The sequence below is a fragment of the Meleagris gallopavo genome, chromosome 11, assembly GCF_905368555.1.
Source record: "Meleagris gallopavo chromosome 11, MGAL_WU_HG_1.1, whole genome shotgun sequence".
NCBI classification, from domain to species: Eukaryota; Metazoa; Chordata; class Aves; order Galliformes; family Phasianidae; genus Meleagris; species Meleagris gallopavo.
Window position 1 is genome coordinate 9,985,039 of NC_139414.1, and position 18,634 is coordinate 10,003,672.

At 39.9% G+C, this 18,634-nt stretch overlaps 1 protein-coding gene across 1 annotated transcript in view; it reads right to left on the reverse strand.

Annotated features, from left to right (window-relative positions):
• Positions 1 to 18,634, reverse strand: part of PCOLCE2 (procollagen C-endopeptidase enhancer 2) — a 48,020-nt gene that overhangs the window by 24,404 nt on the left and 4,982 nt on the right. The gene's annotated exons all lie outside the window — the stretch shown is intronic.

Consider the following 18,634-nt stretch of genomic DNA (forward strand, 5'->3'; position numbering starts at 1 on the left):
TGATAACCCTAGCACCTATGCAGACTCTTGACTCACACAGTTCCTAGGATTTTCAAAGTTGTTTTGGTTTGTAAGGAAAGCATTTGTCGTGTTATGTGTTTAATTGAATCTGTTACTTCATAGAAATAAAAAACAAGACATGAGAGTTGCCACTGGAAAACTCTCTCGGCCCCCACCCTTCCTTAGGAAGGAATTCCCACTCTGCTCTGTGTTTGTGTTTCAAGCTTCTCTTGCAGCTCGTTTATCAACTGACGTGTTTTCTGGCTTTGCAGAAGATGACTGTGATGACTCAAAGGCATCTCCTTCACTGCTTTCTGTTAATTCTGAGGTAACAAGTGCAAATGCAGCATTGACAGTACTCTCACACCTTAAGAAATCAGGAATGGAGCTAGGATCCCTTAGTTAACTTTTTCTTCTTCTTTGATGGCTTTACTTCAATTAATAACACATTTAATACAGTTGCAGTACTTCATGATTCATGTTGTCATTTAGCACAGAGAACAAATGTGATGTATTAATCATAAATGTGCTCTACTGTTTCAGCATGGCTTTTCTAAATTATTTTCTGATTCTCCTATTTGTCAGTTTGGCCAATTCTGGCTTTGCCAACAAAAGAACAGATTAAGGGGAATGGGGCTGATTTATCATTAGTTTTGTCATAATATAAACATAATAAATTGGGCTGCCACTGCTAAATTGCAAATATTTCTGTAACCAGAGCTCTACTAAGTATTAACCAGTGTGTCTACTGTTAAGGAGGATGCTTGTAAGACTTGTGTGTTCACAGATACTCCATTACAGCACCAACTTACAGGATGTTGTGTCAGTGTTTCCACTGGACTATCCCAAAGTCCATTAATCAAGGGCAGGCACCTTTAATGACCTGAACACACACACAGGTGGAGAAATTGCTAACGTACTGATCAGATAAATGGGTTCTCTTAGAAAGTTTTCAATCTAGAGCTATCTAACAGTGCATTTTAAAGATGCTTGTCTAAGGAAAATATTTCATACACAAAAGGAAGAGGAGTATAGATGATGGAGTGAAAGGCCATAGAAGTAAAAAGGCAGAACTCCTGAAATGCCTGCAGGTAACTGTGACAGGCAGTCCCACGGGTGAGTCCTGTAGCAGCAGGCAAAGAAGAGCAAGGCACCTCAGTCACTGAAGACAGTTCCAAGCCCCAGCATGGGGCAGGGCATCATCAAGTGTCAGTATGTGCTCTTCTTATCTAGGAAGTGCTAAACGCAAAGATAGATTGGCTGCCCAGTTGGCCATTACCCCAGCCTCGATGCAGTCAAAATCAGCAAGTATTTAAGTAGTTAACATTATGAAAAAAGATTCCAGAGCAGGTTCTCTTTGCTTCGCTTGGCTGGAGATAGGAAAAAAACACGGGATCATTATTAATGCTCAGGGAAGAAAATATGAGAGGAGTCAGAAGATGTTGTCACTAAAATAGTCAAATTAGACTTTCTGTTCTTGAATATACATGGGCTTCTCTGAAATTAATGCCTCCTAATTTATTACATTGGCCTACAATGCTGCTTTGAACAATATACAGCATATCAGTATCCTCTGTCTTCCAAACCACTGTCACCACCACCAGCAACTTTTCAGCTCAGCTCTGCCTGGAGTTTTGCTATGTGATGTGGCACACCGGGTGGTGCTAATGAACTGGTAATCACAGCTATTTTCCCTCCAATTGGGTGCGAGGCAATGGAGGCTCTAAGGTCGGGTGCGTCTGAATCCTCCCAGTTGTTGTGACTGCAGCAAGAGCCCTTGCCAGGAACTGCATGTGCAGAGGCAGAGTAACAGAAGTTGAAGGAGACATCAACGGTGCTCCTGAGGCATTCCTTTCAAGTTTAGACTGCTCTTTTAGGAAAAATGCTGTCAAAAAAAAAAACAACAAAAAACTGGAACCATGAGCCAAGAAACTGCCTATATCTTGTATATGCTTAATACTCTTGTGTTCAAAGAAGAGAAGGTTCTACACCCTCTGCAAGTAAGTAGGTTTGTATTAAGGCACCCAACTTCAATTCCCTTTTTTCATGTCCTCTGAATAATTTTGCTGAAAAATGAAGATATGCAAAGAACATCAAAAATGTTCTGCTGCCAGTAGTGCTATTGTACAGTTGATACCTGGAGCCTGAATGTCACAATGCAGTTTCACATATTATAATTAGTTTACTGTTATTGGCAATGCAGCTTGGAAATCAGAACCTGTAAGAAACTACTTCATGCCAACACACTCATTGCTTTCCCTGAATTTCCCTCCACTACTCTTCATTATAAGCCTATATTTATAAAGGAAAATAGATTGATCTAATTTATTCACTATAAACTGTTCTTAGGAATAAAAATGTTGTAAACAATTTTAGTTCAGCCAGATTTAATGCTGTTTTCCTACTTGTACTCAGAAGAATAATCACTCATTTATTCATAATACCACGAACTGCAAGGGAAGGGAATGAAGAGAGATGACCCCTTTACAAATATGCAAATGATCCAGCAGTCTGTGCAAAGAGATGTGGAAGAATACAAGGAAATAACCATCGGACATAATGATTATTCCTGCATTTGTTTTCTTGACTGGAATAGTAGGCCCTAGCTTAGCTGAGTGTCTCAACAGCTACATACGAACTATAAGATAGGAAAATCTGTGTCTGAAGGACTTCCTTCCTGAAAGACAAAAATCAGGAACAGGGAAATATCCTTCCCTCAGCTGACAGGTTAGAGCAGGAGAGCTGAAGAAATATTTGGGAGTAGACATCTTGATACAGCCATTCTCTGCCAGGTGCTGTATGAGATGATACAAAAAATCAAGCTGCATTCCTCTTCTTGTTTATGCTTTGTCCCTGGCTGTCCTTATTAACAATTTGGAGTGTAGCATCTTTGGCAAGAAGTGTGGTGTTGCACCACTGATACAAATTAGGACTGGTCCTGCACGGCTGTAAATTGTACCAGGGCTGGGCAGTTCTGAGCAGGGGAGCTGCAATTACTCCTTCCCCTCAGAGTACAGGGATCAAAGAATGCAAAACCGGGGCCAAGGTTTTTCACTGGGAACAACGGCTGGAACTCAGCTGACTGCCATGTGTGTTACAATGGTATATTTACTTCTAAACTCTGAATTACCACCATGGGAAATGCATACAGGCGTTCTGGGCCAGAATTTGGAGATTAGCCTAATATTATGTTTTTTAAACACATCTGGATTCTATTATGTTGCTGTGTAATGATTTTCACAGAATCATTGTTGCTTATTATATAAAGAAATATCATTGTCGGTATCAGTTTCAGCATGGTATTATAGAGCAACACATTTGAGCTCAAAATCAGTGCTTCTTGCTAAGGGCAGAATACGACAGGTTGTTAAAATGCTCAAGTATAAGGCCAGAGGTTATAAAATGGCATCTGTATGGAAATTTCAGAAGTCAAGTCCAGAGAGTTCCTGAAAGTATCAGTTTGGTTTAGAAAATACTCACGAAAGTAACATAACTGAAAAAGCAGTACAGGCTGAAGTTGGATATACGTTTGATCTAAAATGCCTCGGTGCTCTTAGCGTATATAGGAACAATAGCATGAAACCTCTGTGAGGTTCTAACTCAGCAAGAGTGTAATCAAAGGTGCAGGGCCAATATCCAGGGGCAGTGTAAACTTTCTGTATTCTGTGAGTTACTTGTTCTAATCTTTTCAGGAGCTCAGACTCTAAAGGAGATTCCCGTACCCATCCAGGCTAAGTCTGTTACGGCTTTGTGCGAACATAATTTAATTTCATTGCTCCAAAACTATAATTACAGTAGTTTGAAGGTGAATAGTTGGATATAGGCAACTGTTTTGAAAGACTTCTTATGTTTAAATGCTTCAACTCACTTGCTGAAAGTGTACTTAGAGAGGAGAAAAGCCGCTCTGTATTCTGAGCCAAGTGTCTTTGGGCTCATTCTTGAGATTATAGTCAAGTTTCTTCATAATTTTTTGCAGGAAAGGAATCAGGAATGCCTGCCTCTACCATGTATGTTTTTGGACAGATGCACAAGCATCTTTGAATAAGAAATCAAATAACTTTACAAGGATTGGTAAGTAGTAAGTTTCTATTGTTACCTTCTCTACAGTGCGAGAGCAATACCACTGCAGCTCCTTCCACTTCAGAAAGTTATCCCTGCCTTTCAGTGCATATGAAAGACTAATCAGGTGCTTGTGCTCCTGTTTTATGTATGCTATTGTTCTTTAAGAGGTGTAGAACTTTGCCTGAGGTATGCTGAACCAGCATTCCCTTATATTTCCAGACGTACTGCAGTGCACAGATAATAATTATTCTGCACAAAGTCAAATACTAAGGAATTCTTTGCTGTGAATTCTAGTCTGTAAATAGGTATGGATGCAAGCATGTGATATTAGGTATATAGACTTTTGGGAAAGAATGAAAGGAATAGTTTTATATAAAAACTTTTATATAAAAGTTATAAGTGCAAGCAATAGATCATGGTTCTTATGCTATCTATCCAGTACATCTCTTTATTCAGATTTCCACTGATGTTTTCAAACATTTAAAAATCATTTTCAGATATTATTAACTCCAATGTCTCTTCTTAAATACCGTTATTCTATTATCTTATTTAAATATAAATGAAATCCAAATACATCTAACTAAAATAAGTGGATTCTAAGCTTGATGTATCTTCCAAGGCACTGCTTTGTATCTGACCTGCCCTGGATTGTTAATTTTTGAATTCATAGCTGTAATATCATTTCTACATTCTCTGTATTGCAGAGGAAGAATCCTCCATGCACTCCCAGTCAGGCTCTAGGGCAAGACTTAAACCAAAAGTTTATAGCTATCCAAAATAATCAGAAGTCTAATAAGGATACAGAGTTATTTGGAAAGGACTTTTGATCATGCTGCACTCTAATTCCTAATCCTTGGAGACATTCAAGGTCAGGATGGACTGAGCTCTGAGCAACTTGACTGAGGTGTCCCCATTCATTGCAGGGGAGTTGGACTGGATGACCTTTAGGGGTTCTTTCCAACTCAGATGATTGTATGATTCTATTATTCTAATTGTGTTCAGAATTTATTTAGACAGTGTGACTCCATTTCAGAATTCCTAAGATACTTTATATTGATATGAGAACCAGGAGTTAAACCTATCATTCAAATTCAGACAGTTTAGCATTCCATTCCACTCCTGATCTCAGATTGTTTGTTTTACTTTAGTATTGTGTTTTAGCTACCCCCAAAATATTAACCTGCTTATTAAACCATGGGCAATATTAAAGTTGCACATATCCCGAAAAGAGATTAAGTCAGTCTAAACACCATCAAAATGTGAATGAAAGTTGTGAGAAACTTGGGAGTACAAAACAGCTGAATACAGAAAATTTGTATTTTTTTATTAAAAAACGAATTGTTAGATTTTGTAGAAAAACCACTTGATTCTGAGATAAAAAAAAAAAGCCTCTTTTCAGAACTTTTCATATCCAGCTTGTAGAACTCAAACCTTAACAATGTGAGCAATGTTAGGCTGGCTATCAGCTAGATTACAGTTTACTGAGTTATTGCAATAAAGAGTTATTAACAAAGCACAGGGTGATGCTAATGAGATGAAGAGACTTAATGGGATGTTAAAGCATCTTATGAAAGTGGAACAACTACAAAAGATGTTGGGTATAGCTTTACCTTGAATATCTCTGAACTGCGTGGCTGGGAAACTACCTGAGGGACTGGATGCTTGGGACTGGGCTCCTCTCCCCTCCTTTCCCTTACCCTTCTCTCCATTTCCCTCCTCTCAAAATTCAGGTTAGATTTCTGCCTCGCAGCAGTGAACTCACCATCAGCCCCTTCTACTGGAACAGTCCCACTTTGTAAAATGTACTTAAATATTCATGGAGCTAACTGGTGATAGAAAAACACAATGCTCTAGTTTGGTGGTTCAGTAACTCTCCTGGGAAGGGTGGGGGCGTTAGTTCTAGTTCCAGTGAATGTGTAATTATTTGTACAAAGTAGAACAGTGTCAACAGAAGAAGTAACAAGTCCTGCCCCTCAAAATCTCCTTGCAGGAATAAGGAAAGCTAAAGAAACAATAATGTATTTGCCAGAAGTCTGCCAAGTAGAGTTAACAACAGTTTAAACAAACTCTTAAAATAATTTACGGATTATTCCTGAAATAGCTAAGCTTTTGGATGAATAGATGTTCTTCCACATCTCAGAGACAGGCCTTGTTCCTTATATTAAGTGAACAGACCTTTCATCCTCCAAAGCAAAACAGCTCTTAAAATAGAAATCATTCAGAGCATATTTTAAGTTCTTAGCATCTCATAATATCATAGCTCTATCCTTGCTCCTATTGACATCAATGGACGGAAAAACAGTATTTATGTGTCCCACAAGCAGATCTGTCTCTTGAAGAATGCTGCTCTATAATGGTTTGCAACTGACAGGAATAGAGAACTCTTGAGACCTGCCTGCCAGTTGAATAGTCAAGGTTGTACAGAGCTCTAGCAGTAATGTTTTTGCAGTGTAATTGCTGAAGGCATCAAGTGAGACAAGATTCTTAGGTACAGATGAGTTTTCATTGGAGCAACAGAAATGACAGGCAACATTTCAGGCAGACAAATCCTTATTCAGGACTAACAAGAAGGCTCAGACTTCAAGAAACCTACAGGCTGAGGAGAGCTGCTTTCACTTTATCTCAATTTGTGATTAGTGACACACTTTTCTAACATTTTCTTATAGTCTGTATGAGTGAGCATTAGAGAACTCACAAAAGATGAAGACAAATCCTGTGCATTGTTGTTATTTTCCCGATATGCATATTTTGCTACAGTTAAACACTGGACAGATCATTTAGCATATATATGAATGTGACTAGCACTGACACAAAGAGAGCCAAAATTATTCTGATGACAAATATACAACAGCAGTCAATATATGATAAGAGTAGTGCTGGGAGCTCCTCGCTGCTTATAGCAAATAGTGGTGTTTTGTTCAGAACGGAGAGATCACAGAATCATAGAATGACTTAGTTTGGAAGAGACCTTAAAGTTCATCCAGTCCCAACACCATGCCGTGGGCTGGCTGCCCCTCACCAGATCAGGCTGGAGTGGGAGGGATTTTGCTTCAAAGGATGAACACCTCTGAGTTCCTCTGCGCAAAGCCCAGAGAGTTTGGTGCTAGAACCTTGTTCATCACCCTGCCTTTAATCTCCCCCAGGTCTCTGTTCCTTTTCAGTTGGTCTGTGTGTGCTGGTTCTGTACAATCAGACACTGGATGCAGGCAGTGGGGAGTATGGCACAAGCTTCCCTTATGGTTTCCCTCTTTCCACCATTTCCCAAATTCACAAGTGGATCATTGCCAAAAACATCTGGAGGCCTCTAGAAAGTGACAGTTGGCTCTATGAATTTACCTGGGGAAAAGAGAACTGCTGTTAACCCAGTGAGCTCTTCGTGACTGACTGAAGCTACGTAAGATATCAAAATGAAGAACTTGAAAGAGAATCGAGTTTCCTGGGGCTTCCATGCAAATGAATTCACTGTTTATATCTGACTTTGGGCCAGGCTGACAAAAAATAGCACCAGGACATAGAAATTCACAGCACCTGGCTTTAAGGAAAGAGTAAAAAACTAAGAGGCTTAAAGCTTTAGTCACTGAAGCCAGAACTGTCTGAAAATTGTTTCTGAAGTTCAGTTGTAAACAGTGTAATAAGTCATATTACAGTATCCTTAGAGTCATATCCCTTTTGTTAGTCATTTGTTTTGTCAGTATAATGCCTTTCACAAAACAAAAATCTTCACAGAGTATGGAAGGTCTTTTGGGGAACTGTGAAATTAAAACACAGTATCATCTGACAATCTGGAAAGAAGTTACTGACTGCAGAAAAATACACAAGCTTTAACTTTAAAGGCTGTACTTTCAGGTAAGGTGAAAACCTTGGATGAAAGATTTTCAACAAAACTTTTGAAGAAAAGCCACTGTAAAATCAGAGAAGTCTGTCTTGAAACTAGAAATGGAAGGGGCAGATGATTTATTTATCTATACATCTTATGTAAAAACTATGAACCAACAAGCAGGTGCCAGCAAGATACAGAATCCTCCAAGAGATTCTGTGATGAACACTCAAAAGTTAAGGAGTTAAATATTATATATACTCTGACAGATGGAAGGAGAATGACTGAGCAGCAAGAACTGTGTTGGATTTGTTATGTATAGCTGATAGAGCAGCTGAGCAAGTACAAATCAGTGCAGAATCTTTATTAAGATTTAGACCAATGAAACATTTCAACTGGGAGAGTATACCTGGATTCTGAACTAAGGATGAACAAAACCTTTATTATTACAAGTAATAAAAAGGTATTAGTAAAGTCATAGGAAGGAAATTTAAAATTAGGGCAAATTAGAGCTGGCAGCTTTCCTGTGTGGGGCAGGCCAGCAACTCAGGCCCTTTTCCCCTGTAAGAGGTCACTTACCTGTCAGGGTCTGAAGCAATTGAGGTGATCATAAAACATATGATAACACATTTTTCCAGCACTATGTTCCTACTGAAATTCAGTGTGAGGACTCCAAGGGGTGTCTTTCAGATGTGTTCCAGTGCCTCTCCATTACATTAGTAAATTGCTTGAGGCAAAGGAGCACAGTTAACCCTGTGTTACAGAGAAGAAAAGGAGGGTCAATAGTATACATCTACCCTGACTATGTTGTAGTTTAATTTTGCATGTAACTCAGAGAGCCATGATGCCTGACACCTCTGCAAAAACTCTTTTCCCTCCTGTATATGTGTTGTCACTCAAACTCTACATAGACTTGAAATAACTATTCAAATGGGCACTACTAAGAACACTGCACTGTAATGCCAGTTGGACTAGAGAAATAAGTCTGGAATATTAACCAGAGTAAGGAAAGCTGAACAGCAGCTTCTCTTAAATCTTTAGTTTGTTTTATTAACAGCTAGTCCCAAAGCTACTGGTACTCCTGCAATTTTATCTCTGCATGAAAGTAATTTAAGGGAATGTGGGAATTTCCAACAAAATTGTTTGAGATAAGGGACAATGTTGGGAAAGTTATATTTCCTACCACATTCCTATTTTGTCCATTACGTCTTCATCATTAAAGAAAAATCTTTGAAAACACAATTTTAAGTCTGAAATTCAAGACAGCAATCATGCTGATGGTTGTCCTCTCTACTTATAAAAGGCCTTAAAAAAATCCAGAGTTCAGTGCATGCTCTGATAATTCATATAAGAATAATTATAAATATTTCACTGTAACTCACTGAAGGGCATATAGATGAGAAAACTGTTCACCACGTGAAACTCTTCTGTTCTTACCATGTCACTAGCAGCACCATTGATGACATTAAGTCACGGTTTACTGCATTAGCTATAATCTAACACAGTGCTTCCTGTGGCAGATCCAGAGCTGGAATAGCTGGCCAGACTGTGGTGGTTCTAATATTAGAATCCTGTTGTGTTTGCCATTGAGTATAATAGATAGGGCTTGTAGTCCAGAACATTTATCCGACTCTTAGATGAGAGAAAATCCTTACAATTGTTATCAGAACATATGGCCAGGCCTGCACATTCTCACAGATTAAACTTGCTGATCTATCAGTCGTGTTGAGATATACAAAACAACTGTCAACAAAGAAAAGATGACTGATACCCTAGGAACAAAATCTGATGAGAAAATACAATAAATTGTGCTATTGCTAAAGTGAATTCTTCAGAGTCTAGAATTTCACTCAGAATGACTTTTTATATGTAGATAGATTATGTGTAGACTTATTTTAAATACTGTTTCTGAAACATCCAGGAAAGCTTTACTTGAATAAGCAGACTGCATGATGAAATAAATATATTCAGTTTTCAGTGGCATGTGAGAATACTTTGACTATAATGTTATTATAGGATTTAACTGAACGTACAGGCATGACTGCATGTTGCATTTTGACCATCTAGGTGGGATGTGGGGTCATTTATTTGCTCTTGTTTGGTGCTAATAGAAGTGGTACAAGACAGGATGAGAAGACAATCAAGTAGGCCATGCAAAGAAAATGCAACATTTCTATTCTAAAAAATTGTCATTAAGTATAATTGCATTAAGATAGCAAGGCTGATGATAACAGGGCTCTACTCTTGTGAATCATTCCAGATGTTCTGAAAGGTCATGGGTACTTAGGAAGTCAGTTGTATATCCTGTCTGCGTTACAGCAATACATGGAGCTACCCAGTGTGAGCAAATCTCAGGCAGGTAACTGACATGACACAGAGCCAGAGAGAAACACCCTGCACGTGGTACAGGCAGTCCTGATAACTGCTCCACCTGGGTTTGTCCTGGATAACTTCCACTCATGTTCAGGCACTTGTCAGAGCTCAGACTTGTTCTGAAGGATCAAAGAAATGTGGATTCTGGCTTCAAATTTGTTAAGAGAAGACGATGACCTAGTGAAATAGGGTTAGGAAGTGTGAAGAGTTAAATGGCTGAAGATGACGTTTTTGAATGGAAGAAAATAGCATAGTAAAGAAATTTGGAAATGTTTTGATGAGACTCTAGTGAGGCTGCTGAACTGCACACCTCGTGTCAGCACAAGATGTAGGGGTCATTGGGCAACCTGCACAGGAGCTCGTTCTGTTGAACACTTTCCCATACACTGGTGTTAAATGTGAAAGAAGAGGATGAGGGTCCCTCATACCCTGCCTTCATCAGGGGCTGTGGAGATTATCTGATTGCCTCCAGGTGGCTCTGGCTTGTGCCTGTGCCCAGAAGAGTGTTGTTTCAAGGAAGAGGTGTGAACAGGAAAGTGCAGCTGTCTCAGAGGTGCCCTTTGACCTTGGGATGCATGTTGGGAGTGAAGTGTCCGAAGTGAACCAGGGTTCCCCAGAGCAGCCCAGAGGTCCTGGCAAGCCAAGAGCTGACCTCTATATTTATTACTGACCGTGAGGGCCGAGTGTCCACTCTGCTTTTTATACAGCACAGCCAGAGCAGCAGCTCAAGGGTGAAATTATAAGCTGGGGGCAATGTGTATATTATGCAGTTGAAAGAAGAGTCAAAAAGGCTATTTAATGACAAAGCAGAGATTGAATGATTGCACCGTTGTAATACTTCCACTGACATTTCAAGGTTAGAGCCAAAAAGAGAAGAACAGTGTTTCAGAAGGTACTTTATAATGTTTTAGGTGTTGATATGGATCCACTGAGAGCTGTAGCAAGGAATATATGTGCATAGTTTGGCATTAGCTGGAGATGTATTAGGCTGCATTCACGTGGACCAGTCTGAAAATGGAGTGACAGAACAAAAAGCTGTTCTCATCCAGAGGGAGATGGGTGAGCTGCAGCAGTGTGGCTGTGCCATCAGATCAGCCAGCAGGGCCAGCCCACAAGGTGAGAGCCTCACGGCTAGCTCCTGGTCTGCTGGAGCTGCTCCCACTTACCCTAAATCTGTCCTGAGAAATCCTCACCGAGGATTCAAGCTCTGGGCCAGGAAGGAGCCATTTCTGAACCAATGACTTTCAAATGCCCGACCTCTCAGCCTTCTGTGTCCCAGAGGCTGAAATCCTGCACAGGGGAATACTCTCAGAATGTTTCTTTTTGCCCTACTGCACATTTCTTTCCTTGTTTATCACATGTGAATGTTCAACAGATACGTAAATTTAATAGGTATATTAATCTGTATCTGCTGCTGTATATACCTGGTAAAGGAAAGAGAAGAAATAACCTTATTTTAGTAAATGCACTTAAATACAAAGTAAACATAGCAAGACACACAGTCCTGCTCTGACTGACTCACTCTCAGTGTAGGTTCCAGGAATGCCTAAGAGGGCAGCGTCATCCCCTCCAAAACAGTTTTTCTTTTCATATGGGATTATATCAGCAAGCAGCTGCCTCTAAGGCATTATTTTTGCCAAATCGTCGGGCTATCTGTGCCAACTTCTCCCTGAAAGCACTATAGGGACAGGGTATCCCTACCAAAGTGCCCCGGGGCAGCTGAGTTTAGCAGGTGGGGCTGGTGCCCAGTGGAGGGCAGCCCTGGAGGGCAGTGCTTTTTCCAGCCGTGCATTGTCCAAGGAAAGCAGGGCCGTGGGCGGAGGTGCCTGGTGAGTACTCCTCTGCTCTCCTTGCGCACTGAAAATGAGAAATGCAGCAGCTAGCTGCCATGGAAAAAATGCGTCCTTGCTGGAGCCCTAGAGTTTCCCTCCTGCTGGCCTGGCTGGAGGGCATCCCTGCACCCCGGGAGCGGTCTGCGCGCTCCTCCTGGCGGCTCTGCTGCCGAGCCTCTGTCCTGCTACATCCACCACCGTGCCGGCCGGCTTCCAAAAGTCACTGCAGCATGTTCTATTTAAAATAGGCGCTGTGCTACACTGCACTTCACTTCATTTTTACACACACCACCGTGCTCTTGTTTGGGTCTGTGCGTTGACTGGAGCAGATAAAGGAAGTCTGGATTAGCTGACCTTTTGCACTGTATGTGTATCATATCTTTCTTCTCTTTTAAATTTCAGCATTGTGAAATACAAAGATTCAATCAAGCACTGAGATTTCACAGTGCCAGCAGCTGACTTTGAAAATTTAGGTTTGTTTTCTTAAAACTGGATAATATTAACCCTGGTTAGAAAACTCCTGCTGGTTGACCTCAGTGTGCCCCAAAGGTCTACTGCTCACACAGACTGATGTTGCAAAACTTTGTTCTGAACAGCAGGTGTGGATGTTGCTATTTGGAGTTCACTCATCTCTGAAAGCAGACAGGGCTGTAATTGCCTGGCTCTCAGGCTGCTTTGCACTGTGCAGGGGGGCAACCCCTGTGGGATCACTGGGGGTACTGCCATATGTGGACCAGTGCAGTGTAGAGGAGATGTGCTGTTCCACTTTGTATTCCTTTTGCATCCTCTGTGCCAGTACTGGAACAGTGTGATTAGGGAATGAGTGTGCTTTTTACCAGTCAGAATTATTTTCCTGCCTGTTCGTTCCTTCCAGGCAGTGTGCAAAAGGGAAGAGAATTGAATTTGGTGGTTGTCTGTGAATTTAGTTGATGAAACTTTCCAGAAGGGAATCCGCTTTACTGCTAATATGTTACGCTATACATGAGAAGATGTCCCCCTGGAAACTTCATTTGCTGGCCTATTTGTGTGGGTTGTTTCATTCATGAGATACTGAGTTTCCAAAATGGCTTTTAAAACAAAGAGTGCTTAATGTTGCATATTAACTGGAATTCACTCATGTCTATGGCATAGCTGGCAGCTCTGCCCTGACACCAAAGCCTGAAATCATGACACTTTTAGTACCTGAAAATCATAAATATTTCCTAACCATATATTGCATTTGACTAACTAATAACATTCCTTTGGGTTATTTAAAAGCATTGAACTGTGTTTGGTGAGCATCCAGTACTTTCCAAAGAGGCCTTGCACCCTGTGCCACCAGTGTAAAGGGCAAATGGACAGATTCACTGAGGGTCTTCAATCGGTCTGCTTGGAAAAAGTCACTGTGGCTTTCTGAAGTGTAAGCAGTGATTACATGGTAATATTTGTAAGTCCACTAGTTCACTTGTCTTGTGTAAATTTGTGTGCCAGCAAAGTCAAAGTCAGCAAGTCTTGTCAACTCTATGAGATTGTTTTTCACCATTTTTCCTTTAGTAAGGGAGACTTTTAAAATGTATTGTTGGTAACAGCTGGAGATAGAGTTATTTATAAACAGTTAGTGTTCAAACTCATTTACCGTGTAAAGTGTTCAGCCTAATGTCTACATATGGGAATATTCATCACAGCTTAATGTAATGGAAGTCTACACTCTTTCACATTCAGAATATATATTCACTATATCCTCTGCATTACTGATCATGTCAGGAGAAGAAAGTCCTCACGTGTGCTGGCTGTATACTCCTTCTCAGGTGTATGCTGAACGATGAAATTGGCCATGATTTGATGTGATCTTAATAATACCATTTCCATATTGCATTTGAGCGGGTTTTCCATTCTCAGATACCCTGAATTCCTTGTACTTCATTGCAATTGGTTATGCCCAATTATTTTTTGTTATCCAAAGTACATCTCCATTTTAAAATAAAGATACAGCACATTTATGTTGGAGTGGAATACTTACAGTTCGAAGAAATGAGCTGTATTGCTGAGAACAGAAGTATTCTACATAGTGTATTTGACTTCTGTCAGATCTTTGAGTCTGTCTAATGCAGAAAAAAAAACAAAAAACTATACTTTCTTTTAAACCAAGTTAGCTAGTGAATGTATTTTGTAGTGTTCAGTAAATGGGATTACTGTTCCAAACTCCAAGCTATGTTTCTTCTACCAGACTAGGAGAGACGGTGTTTTGTTCCTGTAATTGCTACAATTGGAAAATTTGCTTTCTATTTAATGACTAAATTAGTGCTATTCTAGCTATTACATATGTATTTTGCCCTTTTTTCCTATTAAAATCTTTCAGACAATGGTCTGAAACAAAAATATTTTAAAGAACTAAAGCAGAGAAGGTAACGTGAACCTTGTGTGAGGTGCTTGGCCAGCCCTCAGTGTCAGAGGACAGGATATTGCTTGGGCTAAATGGCACAATGTGCTGTGCCAGACTCTTGCTGGCAGCATTTCCCTGGCACTGTCTGCTTGTTAGGGCTCTGCTTCTATAGCATGCTTAAATATCAGGAAAGGTTTGCCCCTATGAATGAACAAAGATAAACATATGTGTATAGTAAAGCTAAGCATGTGCTTAGGAGCTTTGCTGAATTTGGGGCAGTAAGAAAGAGAATGCATGTATGTACAAGGGTATCAAAGAAGCTATTCCAGCAGCTTTTCTCTAATTATTTATCTTATTTCTGAGTGCTTCAGATGTCGCTGCTTGTTATCCACCCTGATGACAACTCAGAGTTGTTTTTTCCAAGTGTTGCTAAAAAGGAAAGCTAAGATCTTGGGACACTGCTATGTGCCAGTTCTGAATTCTGTAGCCTGGAGGACTGGGGATGCAGGGAGCCCTGCTTATCAGCATTTTCCTTCCTGTACAAATGGCATAGATCACTTCCTCAGGACAACAGAGGAGAGTGGAAAGAGTAGGTCTTTCCTAGCAAAGAAAGAATAATACACGAGAAGTATGTTAAACACTAAAAATGAAGGATGACTTTATTTTCAGTTTTGTCCAGCTGAGAGAAACATGAAAGGACTAGATTTGGGGAGCAAGTGAGACAGAAATTAGAGAATTAACCTTATAAAAACATTTCATCAGAAGGACTGTGCAGTATTGTTGTTGCTATTCTCCTATAAAACAGGTATAAAATACCCAAAGGCTGTGCTCCCTGGCAAGAGAAACATCTTCAGCTCCCCACTAACGTCAGTGTACCGACCCTCTTGATAATAAAACTGCCTTGTAATAGAGATTTCTGGTGCAAAGGAGTACATCTGTAGTGTCTGCTCCAGAGACTCTCATCACTGAAACCAAGTGCTAGCCTTTGTAGTAGTACTGGTTTGCTTTTCATTTTCACCAGCTTTTTCATTTTCTAATCAATCATAGGAACATATAATGACTTCAGTAGGAAAAGGCCTTAAAGATCATTTAGTTGTGGTGCCCATGCCATAGGCAGGGACAACTTCACTAGACCAGGTTGCCCAAAGCCCCATCCAACCTGTTCTTGAGTGCCTCCAGGGAGAGGGATCCACAGCTTCTCTAGACAGCCTGTTCCAGTGTCCTGCCACATTCATAGTAAATAATTTCATCCTAATTTCTAATTAAAATCTAGCTTCTATAAGTTTAAAGCCATTATCCCCCTTTTCTGTCACAACAGTCCCTGTTAAACTGTTCTTCCCCATCTTTCCTGCAGGTCCACTTTAAATATTGGAAGGCCACTGTACGTTCTCCTTGGAACCCTCCCTTTTCTAGGCTAACTAACCCCATCTCTCTCAGCCTTTCTTCATAGGAGAGGGGCTCCAGTCACTTTGTGGCCCTCATCTGAATCTGCTCTAACAAGTCTATGTCTTTGAGCCTTGTCTCCATCTATAGATTCTATTAACAATACACTATCCTGCAGCTGTACTGAGAAGTTTAAAGCTGTCTATAAAACTTCTTTTTGTTTCTGTACAAATACGCCAGACTTTTAGGGCCATTTGTCAGAGAAGTGATATTATGGTAATAAAATACATATATTATCTTCAGATTTCCATTTTGGAATCAGAACAGCTATGGAGCGATCTGAGCTGAAGGATGAAGTTCTAACCTATATGAGTTCCTTGCCCTATCAGTGACTTTGGTGCATTCTGTTCTGCTCATTATTTTGAGATTCTCACTGGCTCCATACATTTTGTGAGGTTTTCCTCCAGGATATCCATGTCCAGCAGTCAGATTCAGAGCCTACTGTTAACATTATGAAGGGTCTTAAATGATAACAGCAGTAGGATGCAGTCTTTCGAAGCATTTGCTTATTTGTGAGCTGGCAGTGGATATTTTTGCTGGGCTCATCAAATACTTGAAGTCATTACCAAATTCTAAATAAGCCGAACAATCTACAAGTAAGAAACCTTTTTATATGAAGAACTCTCAACAATTACACAGCTTTTGAAGGAATTCACAAGCCTCCACTGTGAGATCCTACAGTTTGCCTCTGTATGTATGCTCTACATAAGTCATACTCAGAATGATCTGTACTTGGATGACCAGTGTCCATATCCTAAACTCTCTGAACTTCAGTTTGCAAAGGATTTTGCATCACCTATTCAGTGTTTTAACAGTATCAGCAGGTGCCTGCAATTATGTTGGGCTGCATCACATCTTGCTAAATACTGAGACAGAAGGCTTACAGCAGATCCACTATGTAATTGCAGTTCATTGAGTGCTTTTTGGTGCCTGACTGTGACTGGAAAAGATACTCTGCCACTTGGAACATTCCTAGTCTGCCAAATGGGAGACTTTTATTTGATGCCAAATAGAACTCTTTGTTTCACAGTCAATATTTCATTGTGATTCTTCATGTAGTTGTTGTTACCAACCTCATGATGCTTCAGTGAGCTCAGTTTGGCAGACCACTGATCTCCTTATACATTTAATATATTTATATTTTCATATATACTTTAATAGTAATGAATTTTGGCATAACAGAGATTCCTACTATGGATTGGTTAGCATAGATTTTGGAATACAAAAAACAAAACAAAACAAAACAAAAAACATCGTACCATTTTGTTACTTGATAATGTGAAAGGCAATAAAATGGGAGTGATACTTGTACTGTGATACAGTTTTCAGTGATACCAAAATCACTGTACAGGAGTTGGAAGTTACTGTTGTTAAGCTAGCAACATCTGTGTTTGAAGATAACTGTATTCAATATGTTTCTGGATCCTACAGATGTCACACTAACATATATTCAGAAATGAAAAAAGCTTTATTTCTACAAAAAATGTACTCAGAATCAACTTTATTTATAGCTCACACCTTTTTTTTTTTTTTTTTGCTAAAAATGCATAGTCATTACATATACGGTTGTCAGCATCCAAAAGTGTACAAAGAGTAGATTTTCAACCCTTCCCAACAGAATCAAATAAAACTCACACTTTTTGTTCATTGCATGCACAGACCCTTAAATGTGATACCTCTTTCTAAAGCGTGCTTGAATCTCTAGTAGACAGAAAAAATTGACTTGCTATAAACTGTTTCTTCACACTATTACCCCCCCCAGCTACAAACACAAATCCTTAGGCATTCACACAAAACAGTGAAACACTACTTCAGAATCCTCCATCTTGCGAGTACGGTCAGCCAGGAAGCAATTGCCCTGAAAGCAGCAGTCTGCTGGTGTTTCCTTACAGGCAACTTTGAGCAAAAGCTTACTTCCTTTGCCTCAGTCGTTAATTCATTACTGAATTCAGTGGAATGAAACAGCATCTGTCTAATCAAGTTGTGAAAATAACTGATTCCACATCCAGCTCCAAAACATTAAACATCTTGAATAGAGATCTGTATTTTTCAGCGCATGTGATGCTACCTCAGTATCTTGCATCTCACCTGAGGAGAAGAGGGTACAGTCTCAGGTGTAACTTGGGTGTTGGTTGTGTAGCCCTGACTTATAGATGTGTAACAGATGCAAGGAATTTATTTGGATAGAGTGAATTCCTTATGATTAGAGGCTTTGATTTGATGAATCACTCAAATCTGTTGATATTTTTGTTGTTGTTGCTTTGGTGTTCACTACCACTGCCAGTTAGAAAAGCTCTTAAAAACATTGCCCTCTACTCAATGGTGCTCCAAGAGAAGGGCAGTGTGGGTTAGTGGGATGAGTAGTCAGGGCTCCGTGGTAGGGTACTCATAAGTGATAAGAAGGCCTAAATTCAGTTTTGCTTAAGAATAGGATTGGTTCCATGTTAAGTTTGGGAAATGAGAGGGGAAAAAAAGTTGTCTGTATGATCAATGTAAGTTTACATTCCCGAATGATTACACAATTCTTTACAAGCTTTATTTACTTAAGGTCTCTTTGCTCTGATAAAGAGTAGCTTAAAGTTGATTGAAATTCCCAGTGATAGTTGTGCCATAATCCTACTTTTACAGACACTGATAGGAAATCTTGCTCTGTTGTTTCACAGTAACTGCAATACAACCCATGGCTAAATGAACAAGGCCTTCAGTACAAACAAGTCATTAGTGAGAATTTCAGAAAAGAAAACT